This window comes from Epargyreus clarus, unplaced genomic scaffold (genome assembly GCF_041222505.1).
Source record: "Epargyreus clarus isolate Ecla_fem2 unplaced genomic scaffold, WU_Ecla_fem_2.2 ptg000024l, whole genome shotgun sequence".
NCBI classification, from domain to species: domain Eukaryota; kingdom Metazoa; phylum Arthropoda; class Insecta; order Lepidoptera; family Hesperiidae; genus Epargyreus; species Epargyreus clarus.
In genome coordinates this window covers 12,878,151-12,894,525 of record NW_027332231.1, presented here as the reverse complement: position 1 = coordinate 12,894,525, position 16,375 = coordinate 12,878,151, and the positions used below count along the sequence as shown (strand labels likewise).

The following is a 16,375-nucleotide window of genomic DNA, read 5'->3' as shown; positions in this document are numbered from 1 at the left end:
TCCGCACAACGTAATTACAGTTGCTTTGTTAATTGTACCGAGTTTCCTAATGACCTGTCTTACTGTTGCCCTGTTAGCAATACGCGATTAGGTGTTCGCTCGCTTGCTTGCTTGAATTGGATACATCTATCTTGTAATAACAGCGTCGTGAATCTAAATGTTACTTTTCAAGGTGGTAGGACCCTCAGAGTTTCGAATCCGGCGTCAACACCGCCACACCTATTTCTGCCACATAACAGCAGTGTTAAACGCTGCTGTGTTCTGGTTTGAAGGGTGTGGTAAGGAACATACTTTTCTGAGGCAGGATGGTTTGGCAAGCTCGTGTTCACTCAAACTTTTATTTGACTGCAATTATGACGATTATCTCGGGTACTATATAGATTACATGATAATAACGTAACGGATTGATTACATAATTATTACGTGACGACCTATGTGGCGGAACGATCACCATACCGGTTCCGGGCTCGATCCCGTTGCGTTGCGTTGGGGTACTTCGGTTGCGTTCCTTTGGAGACCCCGGAGTCCTCTACGCAGCGCCGAAGACGGCCACCGGGGGGGTTTTGTGCAGTAAGAGGCCCACATAACCCTGTGTCGCTCCCACGGCATCGGGTACCTTTTGAAGGTTTTAATTTTTCTGCACATCCCTAAGGTTGACTGGGAGAAATTGCTAATTAGCATTAAGTCCGCCTTTTGCACCACACTGTTTTTAACATGGTCAATAAAGAGTAAATAAAGATTTCCCCCTCGTGAACAAAAAAAAGGGTTTCGTTTCCCGGCCGGACAGATGTCTAAATGGTGAATTTAGATTTCTGTTCTGGGAATGTGTCTATAGCACCCACGATATAGCAATTCTAATATATTACTATTACTAATCTTATAAATAACTAGCTGACCCGGCAACCTTTTTACCGCCTCAAAATCTATTTATCAAATATTTTTCATATAAAATATAACCTATGTCACTCGTGGATAATGTAGCTTTCGAATGGTGAAAGAATTTTTAAAATCGGTTCAGTAGTTTTTGAGCCTATTCATTACAATCAAACAAACAAACAAAGTTTTACTCTTTATAATATTAGTATAGAAAACAAAACAATATTCTTGTCATACTCAAGACAACAAACAATACGACTCAGTATTACCAGCTCCAACTACGCATTGCCTGTGGGAGTGAAACAATGGCTTTGAGATCAAAACCCGTCTCAAAACAGGATGAGCTTAGGGAATGATACCGTGAAATGAGCTCAGATTAGCTTCCCGTATGAGAATGACATTTCTTACAGTGCTCGAGAAAATGCCATATCTTTCATTTTTCCATGACTATTATTTAATGTTCACGTAAGAGAGAAATAGTTTATTATGTTACGATTATATATTTTGTTCTTTTCTAAGGAAAGGAAAAAATGCGCATATTGTTAGGGTATGAGATGGTCTGTTAGACTTAGGCTATACTGTTATACTATTATTTATAATATGGAGTAGCAGACAAGCATGCAGTCCACGTGATGGTAAGGTTACTGCCGCCCATGGACATCTGTAATCAACCAGATGGGATTAGATACTCCTACCGGAGGTCGGCCACCGATGCACCGTTACCCCTGAGGACTAAGCTGAAACGCCTCGGAAAAGTATGTCTCCCTTACCACACCCTTTTTTAACCAGAACACAGCAGCACTTAACATTGCTGTTATAAGACAGAAATAGGTGTGGCGGTGGTGCCGCCGAAGTCGAACCACAAAGGGTTCTACCACCTTCAAATATGCTAGTATAAAATAGTAATTTTGTGTAAAATAAAATAATTATCTAATGTAAATCATTGCTTACACCTTGCTAGAAGGCCCTTTATAATTCGACTCCGGAGGCCTCCACATCTATTTAGCGATTTGAAGTACTGTTTACGGTTCAGCAGCCTTTTTAGGGTTTCGTACTCAAAAGGTAATGTCCCTATTACTAAGACTTCTATCTAAGATCTATAGATAGATAGAGACTAAGATCTCTGGAACCGTAATAGGTAGACACTTGATTTTTTTATAAAGAGGATGCATAATGACGGCCACTATAACAACAAATACTAAAAAAATGGGGGTCTCTATACAAGAAATTGCTATTTCTCGATGTTTTTCGCTTTATCCATTGAACCGTAATAGGAAGACAGTTAAAATTTTCACAATGTATCTACTTCAGTGGCTACTTCAGTGGCTGCTATAATAACAAATACTACTTAAATAAAAAAAATAAAAATGTCGGTGGTACGGAACCCTCCGTGTGCGAGTTCGACTCGTACTTGGCCAATTATTTCATCATTGTACCACTCTCCGAAGAAACTTCATCCACATCAGCTAAACTCATGGTCCTCCACGGTTTAGTTTATACTTTTATTTTTAACGAACGTGCAAGATGTGGAACGAATTTCATCATGAAGAACCCTTAAACCCTATGATATTGAGATCTTCAAAAAAGGTACAATAAGAACTCTTCTCATGTCAGCCAAGATTTGGTCCTCCTTTGTAAGCAAAAGTCCATTATCGATAAGAGACCTGTCTGCTTTTCCACTAGGTTTATTTATAAACTAGCTGTGCCACGTAGTTTCACCCGCGTTAAAAAGAAATAACGCAGGCGTAACCGCGGGGAACAGCTAGTTCTAAAATTTAAGTAGCCTAAGTTACTCCTTATTTCATCAGCTACCTGCCAATTAAAGTCCCGTTAAAATCGGTTCAGCCATTTCAGAGATTAGCCAGAACAAACAGACAGACAGACAGACAAAAATGGTAAAAAAATTGTTTTGGTGTATGTACCGTATGTATATTCATATGAATGTAGTAAAAAGCGATTATTTCAACATTAAAACCAGACACTCCAATTGCATTTATATGTATAGATTTTCATAATTATATGTAGTATCATATTTTCCACGCTTTACTATTTACATAATAATCACCCATGGCGATAACAAAGATAATATGCAAATGAAATTTAACTCCAAGTTACAAACAGCAGACTTATTTACAATATACGAGTACGAGCAGTTTGAAGTGCTTTAGAGGCAATTTTACCTGAAATTCAGCAGCGATTTTCGGCTTAAAGAAAAGAAAACGTGGAATTTTATACCACTTGCATTAAAAGGTCCACAAAAAATTGTATACATGGTAATCATGCTTCTAAGAGGTGGTAGAACCCTTTTGTGGTTCGACTCCGGCGGCACCACCGCCACACCTATTTCTACCTAATAACAGCAGTGTTAGGCGCTGCTGTGTTCCGGTTTGTAGGGTGTGGTAAGGGAGACAGACTTTTCCGAGGCGTTCCAGCTTAGTCCTCAGGGGTAGCGGCGCATCTGTGGCCGACCTCAGCTAGAAATATCTAATCCTATCTGGGGTTGATTACCGATGTCCATGGGCTGCAGTAGCCACTTACCATTACGTGGACTGCATGCTCGTCTGCTACTCATATATTATAAAAAAAAGTGCAGTAATATATCGTATACAGAATAAATTAGGAAGTCAAATAAAATGTATGCAATGTATGTATGTATTGAAATCCTTCATTTTCATTTTCATGAACGTAGCAAACTATCTTATATATAAAATTCTCGTGTCATGTTAGTTACCGTACCTACTCCTCCGAAACGGCTTTACCGATTTTCACCAAATTTTATATGCATATTATTTATCAGTAGGTCTGAGAATCGGCTACTACGAGTATCTATTTTTCAAACCCCTAAGTAATAAGGGTTGTTCACCCTTATTTTTTTTATTTTAATGGCAACACGTTTGCCGGGTTAGCTAGTATTTACATTATTTATACGAGCAATTAAAATAGTGTCTATTTGCAATTTCAAAATAATAGATTTTTGCTAGATGCACATAAAAATATACGGTAAGCACGGTAACAAAAGAACTTTTGTCTGTCTGTTGGGTACATGTCCGGCTGGATGGATTTTGATGGGATTTCCACTGGCCGTTAACCGGGGTCATAAGAAGTAACCAGGAGGAGTTTAGACTACTTTTTATTTATTAATAAAAGGGTTCCACACAAAAATTAAACCTAAGAAATCCCCATAGTATTAACAACTTAAAACGCGGGCGAACCGGAGAGCAGGGTATATTATATAATAATTATTATAGTTTAACACGTTCCCTGCGGCACAGATTTGTCTGTACTTTCCATTACTGCGTTACGAGTTGTTTTAAGCCTCGTCCTATATCCGACATTGTGGCGGCACGAGGCGTGTTAAATCCCACCGCCCGAAGGAGACTAAAATCCTTTTTTTGGCGCCAAATAAGACAAAATCGACGGCTTTTGTCTTGATTATTATTAACAATGAGTTGATTAACCTAAAACTGCCGCCGCCCTTGGTTAAATTCGTTACTTTAGATTCTATGGGTAAAATAAAATGTGGGTCTAATGCACCTCGGACCGCACTGAAAAATGGCAGGTTTCCATATAATTTAGTGATGGGAAAATAAATATCGATTTTATTTTATTGTTTTTATTTATCAACGTTATGGACAGAATGAATACAAAAAGGGGAAAAGTTATGGATGTTTTTCATTGAAACATTTCAGACAATAAGGTTTTTTGCAAACAGTGCATTCCGTGAGATTTTTTTTTTTTGTTTTTTTTGTCTGCCTCACGACATGTCAAGAATGTGCGGAGTTTTTCGTAGCATCCGACACATCTCTTCTTCTTTGGACCCTTATCGAGATGATGTGCTTTCTTTGCAGTGGATTCTGAAAAGTAGGAGCGAGTAGATTAGGGTAAAGAGTAATCGGAATACTCGGTAACGATTTTGCCTACGTTTCCTATATCAATAATGTAGCTACTTAACTTTTGTTTGAACCATAACAGGAAACGTAATTATCTATAATGTAATTTCTTACTATACGGATATACGCCTAGCCTGCCAAGTCTCACTACTGGACTTTCACCTAGACAGAGTATATTTGTGACTTACCTGTTTTTGAAATATCTTCCTGTATTCTGATTCTGGCTCAGATTTTTCAACCGGTTTTTCTTCATCTTCCTCCATGATCAACTTTTTTCGGCAACGTTTCGACATGATAATTTTCAACATAAAGACAGCGGTCCTACTTCGTCGCTACGCAGCCTCGACTGCGTTGCACAACACTAACCACGTGAAGCTAGCGTGGGGTGCGGTACGAGGTGCGTGGGGAAACGAGGCGTTCCCAACCTCGTTCCGCACTGTGTTAGCATTATTATTTGTTCAGTGCGGTACGAGGTCTAACAAACCCGACATTAGGTTGGTGTACCATAGAACTAGGAATCAGTAGCACATCACAAACATATAGTTATCACTCTCCTACACTGAACCAGACGGAAGTTATGCCTCTCGCACCACAGAGAAGTTAAAGTTTTTTCTTACCGCTATAACGACCAGACATGGACGAGGTGTTTTAAGCCGCGTTCCGCAGCTAACGTGTTAAAAACTAAAAACCACGCTAAAATCGCACAAGGAGAATCGTTAATCCTGATTCCTGACGATCCTGATGAGGAGAATGGAATAAAATTATTAAAATCGTGTATTGTCATCGGTTTTTAAAAATTGTTTAAAGTTTTAAATTAATCGTACTGTTCAAAGTGGGTAAAAATCGAGTTCAAAGATTCTGTTACATACATACATACATAGATACAACCCTAGCTAATAATAACCTGAACGTTCAAAGTGGATAGAAATCGGGTTCAAAGATTCCGTTACGCTGTTACGTACGTACATATTTATTTATTTATTTATACTTTATTATACCATAAAAAATGGTACAAAAGGCGGACTTAATGCTAGAAGCATTCTGTACCAGTCAACCTTTGGGTAAAGCAGAAAATAAATAGGACGGTATTTATACGTTCAATAATAAACATGTACTAATAAAGAAAAATACAAATGGATTATATTTATATTACAAGACATATAAAGAACAAAGTATACTGTATAGAAATTAGTGTGAAATATTATATTTTTTTAGAAAATAATATTTAACGCTCGTTTTGAACACAACCCAACGCCTTTTATTAGCTTGGGTTGTACATACATACAACCCAAGCTAATAAAAGGCGTGTAAAAAGCACATTGAAATGACAAACGCTAATAAAAGCAAACAATGCAATCAGAAACTGCGACATAATAAAAACACGTGTACAGAATCGAAACATCACAATTTTAACAAAGCAATTTGCTCTTTGATTAAATTTATTGTTGACCGACCTTTCTTTTTTGGGAATTTGAAAACATGCAATTTGATACGGGAATGGTTGGTTAATAAAACTATACGTGGAATATGTTCCAAAATTTACTTCCGTAAAATTTCGTCGAGATCGAGCTTCATTGTGTAAAATTTAAATGTGATAAAAGTAATATACGTTTTACATTTAAACTGTAAGTATTTTGTGATGGTTGTTTTTTAGAATGAAAAAATATACCTACGGAATGTATAAAAAACTATTAAGATAATTGTAATAAAAATGTGAGCCGTCACGGGACGCCTGGCAGATGTGAAACATTGATCGACATTATTTTGTAAAAGTAATATGCAGAAAAGAACATATTGTGATAGGAACTAAATATGTCATAATGATAAAATAAAATATTACGATTTTTTTCCAGATAACGATGACTATTTATTGAATAAACATTTATTTTCATTAAATACAAAAAATTTCGAATTTATTTCAAATCGTGACTACTTAATTCGTTTAATCAGTGACTTCGGTAATAGTTATTGCGCATGGCGACGCGTCGCCACACCGTACACACTACTGCATATAGACTGTATATATATATATATATATATATATATATATATATATATATATATATATATATATATATATATATATATATGTGTGTGAACATATATATATATATATGTGTGTGTGTATATATAGTATTTTATATGCATGTAGTAAAAGGCGGTTATTTCAATATTGAAAACAAACACTCCAATTTCATTTATATTTATGTATAGATATCATTAAAAAAGATATACCGATAATAATTAATTACTAGCATTCCACCAACAATCGTATCCGTATTATGATGAAACATATTCTCAAAAACAGCACATTAAATTAAACTTAATGAATAAGATATTAAAATTAACTGGTGAGTTTGTACGTTCTAACGGAAACAAAGAAATCACGACAACCAAAGCAATTAGCTGTTTGATTAAAATTTATTCGACCTCGCCTTAACGGAAATTTCTGAAAGCATAAATAGAAAAACACTCTCATCTACGAAACACAATGGCTCTTTAATATTATTGACAGCGTAATTATCGTAATGGAATATAAATGAGCTGGAATTATGAACCAAATATGCTTCTGCTGTTTTATTATTAAGGCCATTTTCATGTTTGACTATTTCCTTTATTTGTGAATGGATCTCGGGTTTATAAATTTCTGAATGAATTATTTGCTTTTTAATTTTGTACGCCTGGTGTTTATTTTACTAAATTATCAATATTTTTAAATGTGACAGAATATAACATACTTTTCCGAGGCGTTCCAGCATTGTCCTCAGGGGTAGCGGCGCATCTGTGGCCGACCTCACACAGGAATCTGATCTTATCTGAGGTTGATTACAGATGTCCATGGGCGGCAGTAGCCACCATCAATAGGACTTGTCTGCTACTCCTATATTACATATAAAAAAATAAAACTTACAAACAATGCTGGCGAAAATTCTATAAATTTAAGTTTCCTTGAGAAACGCCTGTATGGATATAAGGCTCGTAAATAAGCAGAAACAAATGTGATATGTCCAAAGTCATTTTGCAAAGTAAACAAAAATATGAACGCGTACAGCCACTCGTGCGTATCAATAATACTGTACGCCGTAAATCTCGAACTTTAGCCCATAACTTTAGTACTCAGAATAATATTATAAGTGTTAGAATATATTATGTAACAATCGTTTCTGCCTTTAAAAATGTTAAGCGTTGCTGTGTGTTCGTTGGAAAGGGAGATAACCTACGTTATATAATCAATAAATTAGATTTTTCTTTGACTAATCTATTCAAATATTCGACAAAAATGTAATATTTAAAAGTAATACAGATTACTTTTGAATTTGACTTTGAAGATTGTGGACATCTTTAATCAATCCCAGGGTTGATTAATGATGAAATTAAATTAAATATATTTATTTTGTATAGGCCAACGGCGGCACTTACAAATTGTCAGTTACAATGTTTTTCTTAAACTACTACCGGATCGGAACGCGACCTCTACTGAGAAGATCCGGTAAAAACCCGGTGGGTTTGGCTTTCTCTTTTTTTTAATGCCATCATTTTTACATATAATTAATAAAGCATTAGCTCCAGTATCTTGCTTTACATTTATCTAAAAAAGAAGTTTGTTCAGCAAGATACGCTACACTTTGTCATTTTCTTAATTAACTAATAAATTTTGTTATTGATCAGTCCCAAGCTGTTTTATCATTAATATATTTAAAAATTTTATAAAAAGATGTCCTCGCGGCTATATCTACTAACCATTAGAACTACATGCATTTCTTCTTCCATTTTATGAAAAATATACTTGCCACAAGGTCGCCTAAAAAAGAAAAAAGATGTTCGTCCGTGCCTACCAATAATGTTTCGTCCCGTTAATCTCACGCGGGTGATACATGCGGCATTCCGGTCACGACCGTCGGACTTATTCAAGGGAGCTTTGTGTCTTACCCACGTCTCCTTCTATATGTATGTTAAGAGTATAATAATGTTACTATAAAATATAAAACGTCTGTCTTACTTTAGTGATTGTGTTATTGTAGAAATGGAGGCCATTATGTGGTTAAAAATAAGAGAGAAAAACATTGTGATAGGATTACTAAAACAATGTGAGGATATTATATACTCTAGTAGTTCTATTGTATTACACGTAATATTTTAAGTTTATTTTATCTAAGTAGTAATATATGAGCGGTATATTACATAAGCAGTGATAGCCTAGTGGTTAAGAAACTCGGCCTCTTGATCGAGGGTTCCGACGTTCAAATCCCAGGCACGCACCTCTGATTTTTCTAAATTATGTGCGTATTAGAAATTAATTATCACATGCTAAAACGGTGAAGGAAAACATCGTGAGGAAACCTGCGTACCTGAGAGATTTATAAAAAAAAATCTCAAAGGTTTGTGAAGTCTACCAATTCGCACTTGGCCAGCGCGGTGGATTATGGCCTAATCGTTCTCATTCTGAGAAGAGACCCGTGCCCAGCAGTGGGACAATAATGGGTCGATGATGATGATGATGATGATTTTACGTACGTGGGTTGCTTACCCATATAATATGTGTATGTATGACAAAAGTGTAATTTCATATGACTTATGAATATGAATATAAAATGTTTGAATCTTAAATGTTTAACATCGTCGTCGTCAACATATTAATTTCCCACTACTGAGCACGGACCTCCTCTCAGAATAAGATGTCAAAGCCAACCGCGCTAGCAAGGTGGCAATTGACATACTTCAACCTCTACCACTTGGTTGAAAGGCAGTTGCAATCACTAGGCTATCACTGCCTACTGTTTAACTTGTAAATTGAGAACTAAAACACGTTTCCACCCATCTTACAGTGCAATATTCGTCCAACAGGGGGAGCAGTTTACGCTCCTCCCGCACACCTGGTTGTGGTAGAACCCTTTGTGGTTCGACTCCAGCGGCACCACCGCCACACCTATTTCTGCCTAATAACAGCCGTGTTAGGCGCTACTGTGTTCTGTTTTGAAGGGTGGTAAGGGAGACAGACATTTCCGAGGCGTTCCAGCTTAGTCCTCAGGGGTAGCGGCGCATCTGTGGCCGACCTCAGGTAGGAATATCTAATCCTATCTAGGGTTAATTACAGCTGTCCATGGGCGGCAGTCGCCACTTACCATCAGGTGGACTGCATGCCCGTTTCCTACTCCCATATTATAAAAAAAAACCTGGTGTTTACGACGGTATGCGGCCACACACATCGCCGTCCTTCGAGCTGCAACTCTTGCCGCCCACAATCCCGAAAGCCTCCTTTTGGTCGCCTTTACGATGGGCAGGGGATACCGTAGCCCTATTCTAGTCCCGGGACTATAGGGACAAGCATATATTATCCTAGCAAAGTTCGTCCGTGCGTTCCAATAACGTTTCGTCCCGTTAATCGTACGATACACCGCATTCCGGTCACGAGCGACACAGTTATTGAAGGGAGCTGTGTTACTTCCGTTTTCCTCTTCCTTGTGTAATAATATCTTCTTCCTACATTATGCGATACATTTGTACACATTATTCGGTAAATGTTCAGTAGAAACCTTTTTATATAGCTGCGTTATTAATAAGAGTCAATCTGTACCCTTAGTATGAGTTTTTTTACGTATTTCCCTTAGATTTCCAATCGGTTCTGATACAAGCCGCTAGGGTCGGTGATTGGAAATGTATGGACAAATACGTAAACAAATACTAAAACAGTCATTTTTGTCAAAACGTAAACACTCATACTAAGGGTACTGTCGTTATGCCCAAAGATCGGAAGTTGACAATTCAAAGAACTCTCAGTGGTTCGACTCCGGCGGCACAAACGCCACACCTGTTTCTGCCTAATCTGCTGAAGCTCAGACAGTTTTACAGCCCTTAAAACTTACGTATAATAATGGAGAAGGACCATGATACATGAAACAATGTCTGCTGATTTTGACAATAATTGGATAGTATCATGTAACACCATTAAAATAAAAATAATAAACGAAATGAATACATGAAGTGCATTGAAATCCAAACATAATTGGTTTCATTCCGATCGATCTTCGCTTCATTAACGTTGACAAGTGATTTTTAAATGACATATGAATCCTATTTTATAGTATCACTAGCTGACCTGGCAAACGCTGTGTTGCCATATAAATAAAAACATGTTAAGGGTGAACAACCCTTATCACTTAGGGGTATGAAAAATAGATAATAGCCGATTCTCAGACCTACTGAATATGCATACAAAATTTGGTGAAAATCGGTAAAGCCGTTTCGAAGGAGTACGGTAACTAACATTGTGACACGAGAATTTTATATATAAGATTTATAGGCAGTTTATTACATAAATCAAATCATTTTTTTATTCAAAATAGGATATTTACGGAGCACTTTTTGAATGTCAATAATACTACCGCCACTTCACAAGGTGATTGTACAAATATTTAACCTGAAATTTATAATTTAAGAGCGAAAATACGATGCTAAATTTTCAGGCACTTAATGGACAATTTGCCACTCACATATTATTATCATCTTCATTTGAATTGTTAAATTGCTTTCATAAAAGGCAATTGTACATTAACCAAAATACATTCGCAGAACATAAAGATTTAACATCGATACGATTGTAAACAAAGGATTGGAAATAATTGGCCAAGCGCGATTCGAACTCGCACACGGAGAGTTCCGTGCAACCTTTCACCTAATTTTTATTTTTAGTATTTGTTGAAGTAAATGCTTGTGAAAATTAAAACTAAACAAAAAGAAAAATGCAGAGAAATTGCAGTTTCTTTTATGGCCCCCATTTATGTTCTTGCTTTTATATTTTTAGTATTTGTTGTTATAGCGGCCACTGTTAAACATACTCTATAAATTTCATGTGTCTGTTTATTAAGGCTCAAGAAATAGATCCCTATGGCATAAGGACAGACATATACAAACAAAGGGGGCTTAGTAATAAGTATCCGTTTTTCCCCTTTGCGTACAGAACCCTAAAAACGGATATCGGCACCAAACAGCGGCTCGGAGATATCACCCATTATTTACGACGAAAACAATAATATGAATTTGTAAAACGAATACGCACAAAGTAACGGTTTCACGCTTCTGTAAATTTACATAATACTTCGTTGTAATAAGATACAGCTGAAACTGAACTTACAGTCGTAAATGGCAGAGATTATATTGCATTGTTGGATGCAGGGGAAAACTGCGACGGCCCGCTTTTATTACAAATTTCATAGCACTTTTGGGTTGAAAGTAATGGAAAAGTGGTAATGAAACGGGTTTTTTGTGGGAAGCGGGAATTACTTTTAACTTTTTGTTTCCTGTTTGTGTATTGTGTGTTGCAAGTTTTACGCGCTGCGCAATCTTTCTGATGTGTTAAAATTTTATGCATTACCACGTCGACCTAGAAACGAATGGATGTTTTTTTTATGATATAGGAGTAGCAGACGAACATGCAGTCCATCGGATGGTAAGTGGCTACTGCCGCCCATGGACATCTGTAATTAACCCCAGATAGGATTAGATATAACTCCCTGAGGTCGGCCACAGATACGCCGCTACCCCTGAGAACTAAGCTGGACCGCCTCGGAAAAGTATGTTTTCCTTACCACACCCTTCAGAACGGAACACAGCAGCGCCTAGCACTGCTGTTATTAGGTAAAATTAGGTGTGGCGGTGGTGCCGCCGGTCGAACCACAAAGGGTACTACCAAAATTCAATGTTGGGTATTGTTACAATTTTACGAAAATTATAACGAAAACATAGGTACATATTGAAGTACGGACATAACTGTGCAATAAGCGTGTTAATTACACATGTCATTACAAATTAAATGTTAATTACACATTGGTTTTGTGCGTAATATTCATTTTAAAATTGTAGATAATAATTTGGACAATTTTCATGAACTTTATTTTTAACACGCTTTTATTAGCTTGGGTTGTACGTTTGTATGTATGTATGTACGTAACAGTAACGGAATCTTTGAGCCCGATTTCTATCCACTTTGAACGTTCAGTTTAATTCAGTTTGTTTCAGTAGACTGAGTAAACCTAGCAATAAGTCTTTAATGCTCAAGTCTTTTTGTCTACATCTAATGTTCGCAAAAAAGAGAGTCAAAACATAAAGCGCCATTTTGTCAATTTAGACATTTAATGTTACGTTACTGACACTGTAGTTCTGATACAATCCGGTAGAGGCGATTAGAAATTGTATGGGCAAATACGTAAACAAATACTAAAACAGTCATATTTGACAAAACGTAAAAACTCATGGTAAGAGTACAGAATGACCATTACGCAACACGAAAACAGCCACACTAACTAATAAATAAAGCGAAGCAATACGAAGCACTTTCGCAATTCCTTGAGAAGCGGCCGTAACGGACAGAAGCAGATGTTGCAAACATCACGTTTAATTAAGGTTTAGCGGAATAAGATATTAAAATTAGCTGCGGAGTCGTCGCTAATGGTCGTGAAAACAAAGAAATCCGAATTGGAGAAGCAATTTGCGCTTTGATTAAAATTTATTGTCCCAAACCGCTCCTCAGGAATGTCGGGCAGCATAAATAAAGGCGCTCTTTATTGGAGTATTCGATTTGTTTTAACATAGGAGAAGAGGACGAGGATGTAGTCCACTTGATGGTAAGTAGCTACTGCCGCCCATGGATATCTTTAATCAATCCCAGATAGGATTAGGTATTCCTACCTGAGGACGGCCACGAATGCGCCGCTACCCTTGAGCACTAAGCTGGAACGCTCCGGAAAAATATGTCTACCTTACCCACACCCTTCAAACCAGAACACAACAGTGCTTGACACTACTGTTAATAGGCAGAAAGAGATGTGGCGGTGGTGCCGCCGGAGTCAGCCACAGAGGGTTCTACCGCCTTCAAATTTATGATATTAAAATAAGCGTTACGCTAATGATCGCGTGGAAACAAAGAAATCCGTATTGGCGAAGCAATTTGCTTTCGATTAAAATTGATTGTCTCCGACCGCTCCTGTGGAATATCAGGCAGCATAAATAAAGCCTTATCGTAGCATTCGACGTCAATGAAACAATGTTTTTATTGATGAAACAAGTTCTTTGGTAGTTTAAACACTTGAATAATGTTTGAGTAAAAGCGGTCTCTAAGAGTATTAGCACTGTGTTGTTGTTGTCATTGGTACACAAAGGAGGTGTTCAAATACTGTCTGTGAGACCCATCTGTGAGATGAACAACGACACTTTTAACTCAGGAATACTCCTTGAGCTAGAAATAACTAGACATAAATTTAAATTTTAGAAAATAAAAAGGAATTAAATTAATTATTTTTAACAGAACCGAACGAACATATTAAATGGTCGATGGAAGATTAAGTTAATGATTCTATATTCTTAATAAATTTAGAAGTTTTATATACGTTTGGAAAAAGCCTGTTCGTCGTTTAATCCGACGATAATTTATTAAGTATAATGTGCTCAAGTTTATTATCAACAATCATCAAAGTTTTCAAAGTTTACGTCTGCGTTGGCTAATCGTAGACTTATAGATTGTAGAACTCTGAGGCAAGTAGACGGATATTCAAGATGATTTTCTTCATAATTAAAACATGTATTGAAGGTCACTTTTTATGATGTTGGATTAGCTAAAGAGCATGCAGTCCACCTAATCGACCACAGATGCGCCGCTACCTCTTAGCTGGAATGCCTCGAAAAAGTATGTCTCTCTCACCACACCCTTCAAACCACAATATAGCAGCGTTTAATACTGCAGTTATTAGTCAGAAATAGATGTGTCGATGGTGCCGCTGGTGTCGAACCACTGAGAGTGTTACCACTTTTAAACATGTCAACATCTTTGTCACTTATGTGACTGCTTTCTTACTTTAACAAATGACGGGTGTTAAACTTATGTACACCATAACGAAGTAACACACTCAACATTAAACAAAATCCTCCTCAATCCACTTAGCCAGACACATTAGATTGAAAAAACTTCCACAAATCCAAAAGAATGTTTGCAATTTCCATAAATGGGACGCCATTCCATCGCAAAGCCCATAAAAACACTGGATTATTATATTACACAACACGATGAGGCTAGGCAACTGTATCTAAGTGAGATAGAGTAGAATTTGCAAAGTAACACTTCTTCGTAGTAAGAATTCAAACGGGAACGATTTTTTATAAGCGCGTCAAGCAAGAAGGCGATAGAACAAATTACATTTTTACTTGAATTATTTAGTACATGTTTCATACACAAAGGTGCAAAAAGAACTCTCCTCCCAAGCTGGCGATGCAATGACTCCTCTGGTGTTGCAAATGTATATGTGGACGTTGCCGTCGCACACTGGCCACCTGGTGGGAAGTATACACATACATACAGATTACACATACTTCCCACCAGGTGGCTCATCTGATTTATCGTTAGATTTAACACTAAATATATCTAGTAGATTTGGCTAGGTTGCTAGAAATCTAAGAGCGAAGGATTTTGGCATTTTCAACAAAATTACAGTTTTCTAGCATTATTGTAATCTAAGGCTTTATATATATAAAGGCAACATAGTTATGAAAGTAACAACTCATTTCTGACTCAACATCTAGGTATTTATAATTAAACATGGGTCCCACTGACCACTAAATACCAGTTAGATCGCAAACCCATTTACACTAAACAAGAACGCTACAAGAATTCCCTTAGCATTTAGGTTTAAAGTGGAAATTTATTCAAGGAAAGCACAGAAACACTTAAGTTCCGCGAAATAGGTTTCCATTTAACTTAATGGACTAATTGAGAACGTTTACACGAACTTTTTGAGTCGAATCACATAAAATATAGTAGTACTAGTGTTAGCCCGTGGCTTCGTACGCGTAATCTTTTTAATTATGTATTAAGTAAGTGTACTTCACAATACATCTATAATGTTATATATATAGGTGTTTGTTTTTTCGTTTTTGAGTGTGTCTATGGCACCCACAATAGAGGGAAACCTTGTGTAAAAATATTCATATAAACTCTACAATATTTTATTTACAATATTTTTTGTACCGCCTCAAGATCTATTTATCAAATATATTCCATACTAGTTTTTGCCCGCGGCTTCGCCCGTGTTTAAAAGAAAATAATATGACATACTAACATACATAAAACTGAAAATTCGTACCTTCATTGGAATAACAGTGGCGCCATCTCGCAAAAATTGGTCGTACCAAGTCTGAAACCTTCGTGGGCTGCAACTACAAATGCAACAAATGCTACAAATGCAAAGTTTACGATACAATCCTTACAAATATCGATTAAAATATCGAAATATCGATTTTTTTGGTCTAAAAGATCGATTCTCTGATTAATCGATCTTAGATCGCCAACCCCAAATCCCGTCGCAGACTATCTTTGTACAAAATTTTATTAAAATCGGTTCAGTGGTTTAGGCGTGAAGGAAAAGAAAGAATTTTTCGAATTGTAAGATCGGTCCTGTAGTTTTTAAGCCTATTCATTAAAACTAAACAAACAAACAGAGTTTTCCTCTTTATAATATTAGTGTAGAAAAGAGTTCTTGTTTGACTCAACTTTGACCTAATATATAAACAATATTATTATTAAAGTGAAGAAACAGTAATCAAGTCTTAAAAATTAATCTTAA

General features: G+C 36.6%; 1 protein-coding gene across 3 annotated transcripts in view; it reads right to left on the bottom strand.

Annotated features, from left to right (window-relative positions):
* The window catches only part of LOC140752099 (zwei Ig domain protein zig-8-like), a 265,041-nt gene that overhangs the window by 134,590 nt on the left and 114,076 nt on the right, over positions 1–16,375 (bottom strand). The window lies entirely within an intron of this gene.